Source organism: Schistocerca cancellata, chromosome 2 (genome assembly GCF_023864275.1).
Source record: "Schistocerca cancellata isolate TAMUIC-IGC-003103 chromosome 2, iqSchCanc2.1, whole genome shotgun sequence".
Classification (NCBI taxonomy): domain Eukaryota; kingdom Metazoa; phylum Arthropoda; class Insecta; order Orthoptera; family Acrididae; genus Schistocerca; species Schistocerca cancellata.
In genome coordinates, this window is record NC_064627.1 from 750,694,974 (window position 1) to 750,709,473 (window position 14,500).

The window sequence follows — 14,500 nt, forward strand, 5'->3', positions numbered from 1 at the left end:
CTTGTGCACTGAAGCGAGAGGAAAGTGAGATTGGAGCGGAGCGAGACTTCCGCGGTTAAAATCAGAAATGAGGCCCTCTGCGTTGCGATTTACATATAGATTTAGCAAAACAACGCCCGGGTTTGCTCCGACGGTACATCACCTGGGTCCCGGTCTGTGGGCACCGTGCAGATAGCTGCAGAAACTGCGGGCCACGCTAAATCTCTAGAGTGGGCCAGAGAGGGAGAGAGACAAAGAGGAAGATAGAGAAAGAGAGACAGAGAGAGAAACAGTGCGATGTTTGGAGAAACTGAGAGTCTCCCAAGACCTCCAGCTGAAATTAGAGTATTAACTACCACAAACTTTTAATGCGGAATAAACACACAATAAGAATATCTGTACATGCTCTCAATGAATACCATTCGTGAAGCAATGAAGAAAGGTTTTCATTTACAGAATTATGATACCGTACAGCAGTAGCCAACCACAGTTTAGTTTTGGTTTATTTTGTTGAAAAGTCCCCGTTACCGATTTCGAATGTATATCTTCAGACGGCTTTCACTCCTTTATCAAAAGATGTGGTACGTTGGTTCGCTTGTGATTTACTGTAGGGTAAACAAAAACTCTTTGTTTTAAAGGTGAGAAAGTAGGGATTTCGTTATAAACACCTATTAGGATGCAAGCTACTGAAGTAGCCGCCTGCAGCACGTAAACGGTGAACTTTTGTCTGTGCTAGGACAATTCCCTAGAAAACCAATAACGTATCATGTATTTAGATAAAAGAATGAAAGAATGGTGAGGACGAATGTATAAATTTGAGCCCGGTAACGGTAACACAGTAAACTAAATCCAAATCGTGGCTGGTTGCTACTGTACGCTAGGAAACATCTACATCACATATCAGTCATAATTCTCCAGTTACATTATTTTTTGACGATATAGCCTTCGTTGCCAGAAAAATTCAACTGGTAAAACCATTTGATATTATTCATGGCAAAATATATGACTTCAACAACAAACTTCAATAGTTCATTATAGGTATGGATCAAAGATGATTATGAAACACAAATAGCTAAAGAACGGCCTAAAACGTTAGAGAATATACATTTAGTGACACTGTTGGCTGAGTCACATCCTGTTTAAGCGGCTAAAAAATAGCATCCGTGGTCTAAGGGTAGCTAGCGTCCTTGGTCTCGGTTTCGAAACCCGCCACCGCTTAAATTTCGAATAAAAATCATTAGCATTTGCGGCCGAACACTTCCGGTATAAGAAGTCACCCTCATTCCCCCAACGGCCTTGTCAAAGAGGGTAGAGAAGCGGACAGAGTTTCAAAGGCAATCTCCTGCCCTTAGGGTGGGAAAATGACCCTAAAGGCGGAAGAGTCAGCAATCATCAGCTACATGACGATGTAGGAGGCAAACGTGTATCCACAGGACACGTGAGCTGTAATTGAAAAAGTGTCATGACGAGCAGCAAGTTTGTTTGTGTGGAGGCCCTCCGCAGCACGAACAGAAAAATTTATTTTACAAATAAAACCACTCTGTCTTTTTACAACTGCAGCTTATTTTAAGCAGACGCGTTTCGATAGTTGAAAGGAAACGTAGATGCCAAATAACTGTAATTAGTCATTTACATAAAAAACGCTATATGAACTGTTTGATAATCTAAAAATAATAAAAATGTATCGTTCCAGGTCTCACTGAAAATGCCTTAGAGTAAGAAAAAGGCGAACGCACCTGAGAAAATAAATTATAGTTGTAGCAAGAAAAGGAGGTTTCATTTACAGAACAAATAGTGTCATGATGATCTCTCCATTGGAGAAAGACTCCGGAACAGTCGCTGATTCGGATCTCGGACGGGGACTGCCAAAGGGGAGGTGACCATGAGAAAAAGACTGAATAACAAACGAAAGGATAACATTCTACCAGTCGGAGCGTGGAATATCTGAATTCGAACGTAGTAGGGAAGCTATTGAATTAGAAAATGGAAATGCAGAGGCTTCATCTAGATATAGAAGGGGTCAGTTTGGTGAAATGGAAGACGGACATGGATTTCTGATCGGATGAATGTTGGACAATATCGACTGCAGCAGAAAATGGTATAACGGGTGTAGGATTCACTATGAATAGGAAGGTAGAGCAGAGACTGTGCTACTGTGAATAGTCGAGTGATAAGGTTGTTCTGAGTAGAATCGACAGCAAACCAATACCGACACCGTGGTTCATGTATACGTGCAGGCGCCACAAGCAGAAGATGGAGAGATAGATAAAGTGTATGAGATAATGAACGGGTAGTTCAGTACAACACAGGCCTCTCAGCCCGGAAGTTTTAACTAATGAAAGTCTATGTTCAGCCATGCCATCTGTGACAGCAACTGAAACATTGATTCTGTACACAGAAACGTATGTGTAATTATTTTCGTTACAATCAACAACTGCAAACAAAGGTTTACCACATACAGTATTACGCTGCAGAGCCAAAGAAACTGGTACAACTGTTCCCGCGAACAAGCAGAAGTGGCTCAACACGACGCGGCATGAACTCTACTAATATCTGAAGTATTGCTGGAGGCAATTGACACCTTAAATCCTGCGGGGCTGTCCACAAATCCGTAAGAGTACGACGGGGTAGAAATCTCTTCTGAACAGCACGTTGCAAACACAGAAGAGTGTTTGTGGAGCCACTCTGTAGCAATCCTGGACGTATGGTGCGTCGCATTGTTCTGCTGGAATTGCCGAAGTCTGTCGGAATGCACAACGGACACGAATGAATGCAGCTGATCAGACAGGATGCTTACATACGTGTCACCCATCGGAGTCGTATCTCGACGTATGAAGTGCTCCATATCACTCTAACCGCATACGCCTCCCATCATTACAGAACCTCCACCAGCTTGATCAGTCCGTTGTTGACATGCACGGTTCATGGATTCATGAGGTTGTCTCCTCACCAGTGTACGTCCATCCGTTCGATACAATTCGAAACGAGACTCGTCCGACCAGCAACACGTTGAAACTTCCTGGCAGATTAAAACTGTGTGGCGGACGGAGACTCGAACTCGGGATCTTTGCCTTTCGCGGGCAAGTGCTCTACCACTTGCCCGCGAAAGGCAAAGGTCCCGAGTTCGAGTCTCGGTCCGGCACACAGTTTTAATCTGCCAGGAAGTTTCATATCAGCGCTCACTCCGCTGCAGAGTGAAAGTCTCGTTCTGGATACATCCTCTAGGCTGTGGCTAAGCCATGTCTCCGCAATATCCTTTCTTTCTGGAGTGCTAGTTCTGCAAGGTTCCCAGGAGAGCTTCTGTTAAGTTTGGAAGGTAGGAGACGAAGTACTGACAGAAATAAAGCTGTGAGGACGGGGCGTGAGTCGTGCTTGGGTAGCTCAGTTGGTAGAGCACTTGGCCGCAAAAGGTAAAGGTCCAGAGTTCGAGTCTCGTTCCGGCACATAGTTTTAATCTGCCAGGAAGTTTCATATCAGCACACACTCCCCTGCAGAGTGAAAATCTCATTCCAGCAACATTTTTCCAGTAAGCAACCGTCCAATGTCGGTGTTGACGGTTGCCGGCTGGAGTGGCCGAGCGGTTCTAGGCACCACGTCTGGAACCGCCCGACCGCTAGGTCGCAGGTTCGAATCCTGCCTCGGGCATGGATGTGTGTGATAGGTTAATTAGGTTTAAGTAGTTCTAAGTTGTAGGGGACTGATGACCATAGCAGATAAGTCCCATAGTGCTCAGAGTCATTTGAACCTTCTTTTTTTTTTTTTTTTTTTTTTTTTGTTGACGGGTCCAGGAGGGGCGTAAGGCTTTGTGTCGTGCAGTCAAGGGTACACGAGTGGACCTTCAACTCCGAAAGCCCATATCGATTTCGTTGAATGGTTCGCACGTTGAGACTTGTTGATGGCTCAGCACTGAAATCTGCAGCAATTTGTGGAAGAGTTGCTCCTCCGTCACATTGAACGATTCTCTTCAGTCGTCGGTGGCCCCTTCTTGCAGGATCTTCTTCCGGCCGCTGCGATGTCGGAGATTTGATGTTTTACTGGATTTATGATATTCATGGTCGTAAAGGAAAATCTCCGCTTCATCGTTACCTCAGAGACGCTGTGTCCTTTCACTTGTGCGCTGTCTCCGAAGTGTTCAAAAAGTCTCTCCGCAGTGCGGTATGATTGTTAGCCGCGCGTGCCGTATGTTTGTTCGCCTGCCTGGGTTACTTCCCTTCAAGTGGACTCGCCCAACATTCCACTGTTTCGTTAATCTCAGCCAGCGTCAGTAGTATCGTTGGTGTGTGTCGTTATGTGTTGATGTGAACGTTCAAGTTTAGTTCCTTTGTTCGTTTGTTTCGTTTTTGCCACTGTTAAAATGATAACCATTGAAGAACGTGTGTTTTTAGTCGAAGAAGTGTTCAAAGCGGGCGGTAAATACACAGTTTCATTTCGTCAAACATTTAATTCAGTTTTTCCGGTGACAACAGCCCCACATCGCGATACTGTAAGAGATTTTATTAACAACTTTCGAAGTACGGGTTCAGTGACAGATGCAACGAGAAGTGGTCGTCCTAGCGTTTTGTCTGAGGATAAACTACTCGATATTTCCGATAAGATGTCCACGAGTCCAAACAAGTCTGTAAAACGAAATCGATGTTAGTGTCGGAACGGCCCACACAGCTGTAAGGAAAAAATTAGAAGTTTTCCCATACAAAGTGACAGTCGTGCAAGAACTGAAAAACATTGATCATGGCAAGAGGCTGCATTATTGTCAATGTTTCAAAAATTTCGTTAGCAAAATGCAAGGGATATTCTTAATTAAACGTTTCTCACTGAAGGGGGGTGGTTTCATTTATCCGGATTCATGAACTCGCAAAATTCTCGTGCGTGGAATACTGAAAATCCGTTGTGTATTCATGAGGAACCACTTCATTCTGTGAAAACACGAGTTTGGATTGCAATTTCTAGACGTCGGATTGTGGGTCCAATATTTTTCAACGAAACAATAAACGCGCAACGATACTGCAGTGATATTCTGTACCCATTCGTAGGAGAACTTGTGTTTAGTGAAATACTGAACGGTTGTTTTCAACAAGATGGTGCAACCGTGCATACAGATCGCGTTTCAATGTCACTGCTGGCTGATGTTTTTGGTGATCGCATAATTTCACAGGGACTGTGGCCTCCACGACAGCATCACCTAACACCACCTGACTTCTTCTTCTGGGGTGCAACGAAAGCAACTGTCTATAAAACCCGTCCAAAATCCATCGATGAACTGAAAACTGCAATATCGACTTTCACTGGTTCTGTTACAGAAGAAGTGTTACAGCTTGTGTTTGGAAACATGATTAGACGAATTGAATTGTGTATTCAACAACAGGGGGGACACTTTCACCATTTAATGTGAAAATTTGTAAGTAAAAATGAATGTTCAATAAATTGATAAGTTGTATTTCTCTGAGTTTCATTTCGGTATATTCACTGTAGCATACGGCACGCGCGGCTAACAATCAGACGGCACTGCAGAGAGACTCTTTGAACACCCCGTATAACAGCACGTTAAAAAAAAAAAAAAAAAAAAAAAAAACGTTCAAATGCTTGTGAAATCTTATGGGACTTAACTGCTAAGGTCATCAGTCCCTAACCTTACACACTACTTAACCTAAATTATCCTAAGGACAAACACACACACCCATGCCCGAGGGAGGACTCGAACCTCCGCCGGGATCAGCGGCACAGTCCATGACTGCAGCGCCGAGACCGCTCGGCTAATCCCGCGCGACAACAGCACTTTCAAACACCTAAATCTTGATAAGCAGTAACCGATCTAACAACTGCTCCAGACGCTTGTCTTATATAGGCGTTGTCGACCGCAGCGCCGTATTCTGCCTGTTTACCCATCTCGTTATTTGAATACGCATGGCTATACCAGTTTCTTTGGCACTTCAGTATAAGTTTGATTACATCACGGTTAGACAGAGATTTCGAAATCAGATACTGGATTGTATGGCGTACTCAGGACCTGATATACACACAGATCGCAAAGTAATAGTGACGAAGAATAGTCTGAAGTTTAAGAGATCAGTCAGAAATAATGGATACGCAAAGAAGTACTAAAGAGCGAAGAGATACGTTTGAAGATCTCTAAAGCTATAGATACTGGGTTAAGGAATATCTCAGTAGGCAGTTCAGCTGAAGAGTAATGGACACCTTTAAAAAGGCGAATCACGGAAGCTGGGAAGAAAAACTTGGGTATAAAGAAGGTAACTGCGAAGAAACCATCGGTTGATCGCTGAAAGAAGGGAGTACAGAAATGTCCAAGGAAATTCAGGAATACAGAAATACTAGTCGCTGAGCAATTTAATCAACAGGAAATGCAGGGAAGCTAAAACTAAATGGCTGCATGAAAAATGTGAAGAAACCCAAAAAGAAATGATTGTCAGAAGGGAAAGTAAAAGGAAGGGTGGTAACATTAAGAGTGGAATGGGAATGCCACTGTTAAATACAGAGGAGAGAGCGAATGGGTGGAAAGAGCGCACTGAATGCGTCTATGAGATAGAGGATTTGCCTGATGTGATAGAAGAAGCAGGACTCGTTGTAAAAGATATAGGGGATGCAGTATTGGAATCACAATTTAGAAGAGCTTTCGAAGACTTAAGATCTAATAAGGCGGAAGGGATAGATAACGTTCCATCAGCATTTCTAGAATCACTGGAGAAAACGCCAACGAAATGACTGTTCATGTTGGTGTGTAGTATGACTTTGGCTATGAATTTCGGAAAAAAATACCGTCCATACAATTCCGAAGACTGCAAGAGACGAGCAGTGCGAGAATTATCGCACAGTCAGCTTAACAGGGCATGCATCCAAGTTGCTAACAAGAGTATTATACGCAATAACGGAAAATAAAATTGAGGATGTGTTAGACGACGGTCAGTCTGGCTTTAGAAATGTCAAAGACACCAAAGAGGCAGTCCTGACCGCGCGGTTAATAATGAAAGCAAGACTGAAGAAAAGTCGTGAGTCGTTCATAGGATCTATAGACTCGTAAAAGCGTTCGACAATGTTAAATGGTGCAAAATTTTCAAATTTCTGACGAAAACAGGGTTAACCTATAGAGAGAGACGGGTTCTATGTAACATGTATAAAAGATAGGGAATAATAAGAGTGTAAGACTGAGAACGAAGAGCTCGGGTTAAAAATAGTTTAAGACAGTGATGCAGTCTTTCGTCCCCACTTCTCAATCTATGTATCTAAGAAGCAATGATAGAAATAAGAGTGGAATTAAAATTCAAGGTGAAAGAATGTCAATAACCATTGACGGATGGAGGAAGGTGGACATCAAAAGGACACTAGCACTGCCAAAAAAGGGCATTCCTGGCCAAGAGAAGTCTACTGGTATCGAACATAGTTCTTAATTTGAGGAATAAATTTCTAATAAAGTACGTTAAGAGCACAGCATTGCATGTGAGTCAAACATGGACTGTGTGAAAATCGGAACAGAAGGGAATTGAAGCATTTGAGATGTGGTACTACAGACGAATGTTGAAAATTAGGTAGACCGCTAAGGTAAGGAATGAGGAGGCTCTGTGCAGAATAGGCGAGGAAAGGAATATGTAAAACCCACTCAAAAGAAGAAATGACAACATGGAAGGAATATGTTAAGACATCAGGGAATAAATACTATGGTATTAGAGGGAGCTGAGACAGAGATTCGAATACATCCAACAAGTAACTGAGGATGTAGCTTGCAAGTGCTACTCTGAAATGAAAAGGTTGACAAGGAGAGAAATTCGTAGGTGGACGCATGGATGAAACAATTCTTGGAGATTATCTAATTTACGCCCTTTCTTCTCGTTGTACAAAATGTTGATATGGTGAACAGCTTTAGGCGCGTGACCTGTAATCAAATGGCTCAAATGGCTCTAACCACTATGGGACTTATCTTCTGATGATGATGATGATGTTTGGTTTGTGGGGCGCTCAACTGCGCGGGTGTCATGGCCAGTACAAATTCCCAATCTCTGCTCAGCCCAGTCTCGCCACTTTCACGAATGATGATGAGGACAACACAAACACCCAGTCATCTCGAGGCAGGTGAAAATCCCTGACCCCGCCGGGAATCGAACCCGGGACCGCGTGCTCGAGAAGCGAGAATGCGACCGCGAGACCACGAGGTGTGGACTTAACATCTGAGGTCATCAGTCCCCTAGCCTTAGAACTACTTAAACCTAACTAACCTAAGGACATCACACGCACCGATGCCCGAGGCAGGATTCGAACTTGCGACCGTAGCAGCAACGCGGTTCCGGACTGAAGCGCCTAGAACCGCTCTGCCACAGCGGCCGGACCCGTAATCAAAAGGTGGTTGGCCAAAGACGAATTTTGGCTGCTAGTGCCACTTCTTCTTAAAATAAGTCCTTTATATTTTGGTTGTTAAGGCACGTCCTGCAGGCGTCGCAGAAAATCTGATAGACGTCAGAGTTTTCCAAAGGCGAACGAGTTGATTTTAAATTATGAATAAAGTTTCTTTTCAAATTATTTACACGTGACATGTAAGTACTGTTTCATTTTTGTACCGTTAATCAGTTTTCAGTCTCAAAACTGTACTTCTAAGCTTTTACATAGACAAAACGTCACCATGTCTGCTGCTTTCAAATAAGACATCGCCTGTTATTTCATGTTCTAAATAACATTCATATTAACATTCAGCTGTATATATTTTAATTGTTACGTAGCCTACTTATATTTACGGCTACTAGACGGCACTCTTGGTGTAATGTACACTTGCCTGCAGTTCCTAACGAGCGCGCCTCACTCTGTTGCTACCTGTGGCTTTATATGTATGAGAAGCCCATAGTGGCTCGCTTTCCATGTATTCTTCTTCAAATGTTTATGACTAAAGCTTTATCGCTTGATATTTATCTTATACGTGACATTTAATTAATGTGTCTTTCTTGTACTGCTAGTCAGTACTAACACTTTTATAAACAAATTTTTATCATAATTTTGTACTTATGTTATAGGCTAATTTGAATGTTCACTTTCTGATGAAGGCCCTCATAGAAGTGTCGAAAGCAGGTCAAAGGACTTAATTTTAGCGACCGAGAGCGGTAATTGCTTTAACTTTTGTTTGTAAACGGTCGCTGACTACGCAGCGACGTTTAAAAGACGCATTTATACTTGTTACGGGCCGCATGCGGTCCGCGGGACGCGAGTTGGTCACCCATGCTGTAGAGGGTAAAAGCTTTAGAGGAAGAGCACCTAAAGGTGCAAGTCTTCAGTGAGCAAGGCTACACAGACACTGGACATTTGCTTACTAGAGGTGCATAGAATGGTCAGACGAGACACGATCTAGTTTGTTTTCAGAAGATGCAAGGTGAAGAATGTTCTGACGATTCACTGAGCTGTTTATTCCGCTGAGTACGGACGATACAGTTAAAGCTGGAGATAGTTCTCCTGACTGGGGACAGTTCAAAGAGGTTGATACGTTTTCAAAAATGGTTCAAATGGCTCCGAGCACTATGGGACTTAACTTCTGAGGTCATCAGTCCCCTAGAACTTAGAACTACTTAAACCTAACTAACCTAAGGACATCACACACATCCATGCCCGAGGCAGGATTCGAACCTGCGACCGTAGCGGTCACGCAGTTCCAGACTGTAGCGCCTAGACCCGCTCGGCCACTCCGGCCGGCGATACGTTTTCCCCTCCAGTCTTCAGATGAGAGCCAGATGAGGCATTACTCAAAGCAGCGACAAGAATGACAATATACAAATGGGGAAAATTAGAAACGATGGAACTACCGTGACATGGAGGGAATGTTCGTTGTGGGTGGATGATTTTACTGAAAAGCGGACAATGTGGTGCGCTACACGAAATCTGCTCTAGCACGAGGTTTACGTTATTGAATTCCACCCTCTCTATTTTTACTTGTAGACCTGCGTCGTATTAGGCCACTGAATAAGGCTGGCAGACGTCACTGTTCTGAAACGGAATCTAGTCAGACCCACGCAGTTTTAATTGCCAGATATAGCAAACAGCTGAGAAATAATCGGAATGAACATCTCAGGGACGAAGGGACAGTAGTTATGCCCGACCGCTGGTGTCCGAGCAATTCGCCATCAACCTCGCCTATTTCGCCTGTAACATGTTAACAAAAATGAATAAATGATTAAATGGCAAGGCTATGGCTTGAATTAATAATTGTGCCGACACAGCAGATAGATTTAAATAACCTGTATCACACAAATACTGGTATACACACACATCCGCTCAGTTCGAGCTCCAACGACAAAAAGGTGATGGTACAGGCAGAAGATAAAAGAGCGTCGCTCTTTCCTTTATATTCATCACTTTCACAACTTCTGGTAGTTTCGGCATGTTAAATGTAATATACAAAAAACACAGTTCCTTTTATAACTAAGTTATAAATTGTAAGAATAAAATTTCTGGACGAAAAAAATAATCAAACGTTTTAAGTCTACCGTGAAGATGAATCAGGATGTTTACTTCAACACTCTCGGTGACCAAGTGCTACCATTTCCTGTACTTGTTCGTGAAGAGGCTGCTGAGGACACTCATGCGTTTCAAGATGGTAACAGTCCTTTTCACAGGGCTATACGAGTACATTCCTGGTTTGAAGTGCACTCAGAAACCATATTGTACCTCCAGTGACACGCTAAATCACTCAAGCTTAATCTAACAGAAAATGGGTAGAGCTATTTGGATCAGTGCGTCAAATGTAACAATCAGCATCCTTATGGAACACCTCAGCGAACATGGGGACTCATTTCCTTTGCCGAACTAGGGCTGTTATGAAGATAGGAATGGGTGTTATACGGTATTAGCGTCATTTATCCTCAGACAGACCACTTTCCTCCAGTGTGATTACTTGCGTAACATAAACAGACGCACTCCTTCAAAGATATGTGGCGTAGTACGATGTTCTACATACTCTGCATGGATGACTGCCTCGTGTGACTCTCTGGTTCCGTATACTACATCTGCGAAGGATTGCTAGGATATAATTAGTATCAGAACAAGTATCAGCCCAGTAAGGAGAGAAAAGTTTGTGTCTTCCGGTCCTTATCAAAGCAACTTTACCCCAACCATTTCTGCGCAATGTTTGTCGGGCTCAGGGGATGTGACTGTGCTTAAATATTCACACGTTTAAATTTTAAGATTAGTGGAGCATTTCGTGCTATTCAGAAAGACTGGAGCATCCAGCGGCATCGTCGTTCAGCCTCTCCCTTCATTATGCTACTCATGCGTATAAACACGAATACAACACTAAGCAGCAGTAGCACACATCAACACAATAGTCACCCAACAGTCCTATTTGGCACGCCCCAGTAAAGAATGAAGAGGCGTCCTAGGCGAATATTTTAGCCATTTCGTTGCTAGCTAGATTGGAGTGCATGCTCATTTGGTTTTGTTGACAGTCTGACCAAAGTTTTGTTTGGCGGCGAGATATTCTGTAGTGATCTTTCTTCTGATACGTGTCTGTTGCTAAAAGCTGCATTCCCAACGGGTGACATTGTGTCAACAATAGTTTCTGTAGTCTGTAAGCAGGGCAGTTCTTAAACTCCAGCCAACTGCAAAAAAAAAAAAAAAAAAAAAAAAATAAATAAATAAATAAATAAATAAATAAATAAATAAATAAAAAATGGCTCTGAGCATTATGGGACTTAACATCTGAGGCCATCAGTCCCCTAGAAATCAGAACTACTTAAACCTAACTAACCTAAGGACATCACACACAACCATGCCCGAGGCAGGATTCGAACCTGCGACGTAGCTGTCGCGCGGGTCCGGACTGCGCGCCTAGAACCGCTAGACCACCGCGGCCGGCTAAGTTCATAGCACATTTTGATTCTAACAGAGTATTTCATTCGCGGTAAATAATTGTAAAATTTAATACCTTATGGTCAACAACATTATTCTATTAGTGTAGCAGTTCCCCGATTCCACGTATCAATAAATTTACATGTTTAGTTGAATTCGTCATCATGCGAAAGTGAACAGAAGCTTAAATATCTGAGGAGTTTCCTCAAAAATTCTTTCACAGTGTTGAGGAAAGATCTGTGTAAGGAAGATCGAAAGTTTGCCGGGCATGTAGAATCACGTACGTACCTTCCAAGATCTATGATAATTTCATTAGTCGTATTACCAGCGTTTATTAGGCAAACTGAGTCGTCGGCAGCAATTATTAACATTTTCTTTAGAACAGAATAATGTATTACAAGACGACTTCATTTAGGCAGAGTTTCAGGACTGATGTCTCACGAGCTAACAGATAACAAGTATGAAGAAACGCACAGCAGGTCAGTTTTTCAAATGTATATATTTCTCGAAGGTTTACATTAAATTCATTATATGTTGCAACTCTCTGGTCATGTCAGACATTTTGGATTAAAGACTGCTAAAGGGTATTCATTGGAGCTAAATGGTCTCATTGAGCGTGACAAATATCTCACGTCGACGGCCCCGTCTTAGAAACGAGGGAGAAACTTTCCAGTCGTTATTTTTCCACTGTAAATTCACCTGTAGACGGGAGAAACTTCTGCGTGTAATTCAGTACTTCTGCCCATCTGTTAAACAGAAAAAAATGTGTGTGTAATACATAATTTTTCTTTGAGTTCTTTCCTTAAATCTGCTGAATTGAAGCCAAACCAACAGTCTCAACAGTCCAAACAGCAAAAGTTAGACTCCTATCGTCGAGCTGTTGCGGTGATGAAGAAAGACCCGCTGCGAACACATGCATGAACATATATTAGGCATAGTAATAGGCACCCCCGGCGTATAGAAGCAACTGAAAGAGTCTAAAACAAGCAAGTCACCAACTCAGGATAGAATCCCAGTTCGGCTTTACAAATAGTACGCTAAGGCATATTGGCCCCTAACTTAGCTTGAAAAACAGGGTAGGTGACTCCCATATACAATAAGAGTAAAAGAAATGACCCACGAAATTAGACGCCAATATTCTTAACTCCGGTTTTCAGTAGAGATATTGAACATATTCTCAGTTCGAATGTAATAAAGTTCGATGTGATGGGAAACCTTCTGTCCGTAAATGAGCATGGTTTAAGAAAGCATCGCTAGCGCGAAACTCAGTTTGCTCTTTTATCACGTGATATCATGCAAACTACGGCTGAAGGGCAACAGGCAGATTCCATATTCCTAGATTTCCGAACAGCGTTTGATACTGTGCTCCACTACCGACTGTTAAGGAAGGTAGGAGCATACGGAACATATTACCAGGTATGTGAGTCACTCGAAGACTTCTCAAGTAACAGGATCCAGTACGTTATTCTCGACGATGAGTATTCATCAGATGCAAGGGTATCGTCGGTAGTGCCCCACAAAAGTGTGACAGGACAGCTGTTGTTCTCAATATGCAAGGGGCGATCAAAAAGTTTCCGTTCGAAGGCCATATAGGCCATAACCGGTGTGCAATCAGGCAAAATCGCCGTGAGATTTGAGGCAATCACCCCACCGATGCAGCAGGTTGAAGGCACCTGCTTCGTAAAACAGTGTTTTGCTGCATGAGGAAGTCCGTAACGGCTTGCTGCACATCGTCGATCTATCAAGCCATTTTTAAGGGATAAAAGACGTGATAATCGCATGGGCACTGATGCGGACTATATGGCTGGTGTTAGAGTATCTCCGACTTGAAGCTGGCCTCCCGAAACGACCGGCGTCTTGTGTCGAATCGAGGGCAGCAAGGAACTTGGCACACCACTACACAGCAGTGGTGGTCGACAGGTGTGCTGCCCTACACACGTTCTTGACTCTCCCCTGGATGTCTACGGGTGTTCGTTCTTCGGCATACAGGAAAAGAACAACAGCACGTTGGTCCTGTTTGGACGAATTTTGTAATAACATCGCTATAGTTCATGTTAGGTCAATTACCGCACGGTCCGCCCCGATAGCTGAATGGTCAGCATGACGGACTGTCGTCCTAAGGGGCCTGGGTTCGATTCCCGGCTGGTTCAGGGATTTTCTCCGCTTAGGTACTGGGTGTTGTGTTGTCTTCATCATCATTTCATCCCCATCCGGCGCGCAGGTCGCCCAATGTGGCGTCGAATGTAATAAGACCTGCACCAAGGCGGCCGGATCTGCCTCGTAAGGGGCCTCCCGGCCAATGACGCCAAACGCTCATTTCCATTTAACGCACGTACATTGGAAAGACACGGTTGCCACATTAAACCCTCACCTACATGTCAGTGCTTATATACCCGTACGAGAGTCGCTCTACGTAACGTATACGCTGGAGCAACGCTCTCAAACGGATACTTTTTGATCGCCCCCTTATGCATGAATGATATCACGGACAGGGTGAGTAGCAATCCACGGCTGTTTGCTGATGATGCTATCGTGTACGAGAAGGTGTCCTTGAGTGACTGTAGGAGGATAGATGACTTAGAACAAAATTTGTAACAGGTGTAATTAATAGTAGTTACCTCTAAAAGTAGAAAAATACAAATGCAGATGAAGAGAAAAACAATCCCGTAATTTTCGAATATAGCGTTAGTAA